At 49.1% G+C, this 2,430-nt stretch overlaps 1 pseudogene; it reads right to left on the bottom strand.

Annotated features, from left to right (window-relative positions):
* Positions 1–574: 574 nt before the first annotated feature.
* Positions 575–1,415, bottom strand: LOC101720719 (olfactory receptor 13G1-like; annotated as a pseudogene).
* Positions 1,416–2,430: the final 1,015 nt, after the last annotated feature.

Genomic DNA, 2,430 nt, shown 5'->3' with positions numbered 1-2,430 from the left:
AGAATGAAAAACCTTTGACCACTTCACACTGCTTCACAGAATGTTCACATCATAGACTTGGTGAGAGCAGTGTCAAACTATCTCCTTCCAAAGTGCTAAAAATTGATAGCAGATGATTTTTAGAGACTTTGCTTACACGAAAGAGCTATCCTAAAATCCCCAACCTCTTTCTTTTCCCCAAGCACCCTGAATACATGCCAGCTATGCCTAATGCAAAGACACCCTTAGCTGTAAACATACATGACAGCCACAAAGTGGTGTTCACCTAAAACCCCTGTCTTATGGAAAACAGAGATGACAGCCATGGTGAAAAGATTGTGTCCACTTTTGATGATATCTTAAATTTATTTAGTGCTTCCCTTTCACAATCACATGGGATACTCCCTCAATCATACCATGTCTGAGAGGTCAGGGGCTTCCCCAAAGTCCAAAGTGCAGCACTGTCAGAATGTTCCCTACTCATTTAAATGTAATGTGACCTCAGAAAACAGGACTTGGCCTTTTAGGAAAGTTATACCCTCAGCCACACTTGCCACCCCCTCATAGTGGGACAAAATGGGGTTGCTGGCCAGGCTCAGCTATAGGACAGGAGTCTCCCGAGCCCAACTTTGACATCCTTGTTCCTCAGAGTGTAGATGAGGGGGTTCAAGGTAGGTGCAACAGACGTGTACATAACCACTGCCACCTTGTTCTTGTTCAGCATGTAGCTAGAGGCAGGACAGATGTAGGTGTACAAGACAGTGGAGTAGTACATGGAAACCAACAATGAAGCCATAGGAGAGGACTGTCACAGAGAAGTTCCCCAAGGCAAGGAACATATCCACTGCAAAGGCCATACCCTCATTCAGGCGAGTTGGGGAGTAGGAGAGTTTCAGAAGTGGAGGGACCTCACAGAAGAAATGCTCAACTGCATTGGATGTGCAGAACTGTAAGCTCATGGTGAAGCAGGTGTTGATTGATGTATTGGTGAGGCTGATGGCCCACACAACCCAAGCCAGGAATGCACATACCTGGGGACACATCAATGCACTGCAGAGCAGTGGCTGGCAGATGGCCACATAGCGGTCATAGGCCATGGCCGAGAAGAGCAACAGCTCAGATCCCAATTGACCATGTGAAGAAGAAGAGCTGTGCAATGCATCCCCTATAGGAGATGGTCCTCCTTGCCACCATGCTGCTCAGCAGCTTGGCAGGAGGTTTGAGGTGCAGAGGATGTCCACCAGGGGCAGGTTAACCAGAAAGAAGTACATGGGGGTGTGCAGAGCTGGGCTGGCACTGATGGCCACCACAGTGAGCAGGTTTTCCAAAAGTGCAGGTGTGTAGAGGCAGAGGAAGGTGGGAAAGAACAGCATTTGCAAGCTAGGGCTTTGGGGGAATCCCAAGATGAGGAACTCAGTGGCCAGTGTCTGATTCATCCTAACACTGTGTGCACTGGGGACCTGTTGAGGAAACTGTGCTGCCGTGGTGGCTATCACAGGGTTGATAAAAAGTGCTGAGGTTTCAGCTTGTTCTGAAGAGCTCACCCCTCAGCCACTTAGAGGCAGGATTTCAAGTAGGTTATGGGGGTAAAACAGAGCTCTGGGGCTCCCAACATGACAAGGAGAGATACTGCTGCCATCTGTGATGAGCTGCCCTCCCCACCACCTATTCCAGCAGGACTGAAGTCAAGGGTCCCTCACAAACAGGGGGACTTGGCCCACAGGAGAATTCCATGTTGGTGTGCCACAGCTCCCAGACAGGAGGAGGCTTCTGGGTCGGCATGCCGGGGCTCCCACCCAGAGGGGACTTTCAGGTCATGTGCCACAGCTCCTAGGCAGGAGGAAGCTTCTGGGTGGGCATGCCTTGGCTCCCAGTGGAGAAGAGACTTCTGGGTGGGCATGCCGTGGCTTCCAGCACAGAGGAGACTTCCAGGTCAGTGCATCATGGCTCCCAAGAAGGAGGAGGCTTCCAGATAGGTGTGCCATGGTTCCCAGCATAGAGGAGACTTCTGGGTAGGAGTGCCACAGCTTTCAGCACAGAGGAGGTGAGCCTCATGGGTGCCAGGAACACCCCCCCCCATGTCAAAATGAGAAGACAGATAAACAAGGCACAGAAAAAAACTTCCAGTTCACCTACAGCAACACCAAAGGAAAACAAGATGGAACACTCTGATACTCAACCAGCTAGACTCCCTGAACTAGCAAGGAAAGAGGATCTGGAAAAAATGAAATCAGAAATAATTTCTCACATAACAGCAAAGATTGTGCCCATACTGCAAGACATGTTAACAAATCCAGAGAAGATACAGATAAAAAAGTGGGGAGCTAAGGAACATGATGGAATCCCAACATAGGAAACAAATGGAATCCATAAAACAGATGCAAACAGATTTCCAGGAGATTAAAAACTCCATTGAAAGTCTATGCAGCAGAATGAGCCAATGTGAAGACA

This window comes from Heterocephalus glaber, unplaced genomic scaffold, assembly GCF_053883595.1.
Source record: "Heterocephalus glaber isolate CG9 unplaced genomic scaffold, H.glaber_assembly_v1.0 deba00001497, whole genome shotgun sequence".
NCBI lineage: Eukaryota > Metazoa > Chordata > Mammalia > Rodentia > Bathyergidae > Heterocephalus > Heterocephalus glaber.
This window is presented reverse-complemented; position numbering and strand designations above follow the sequence as displayed.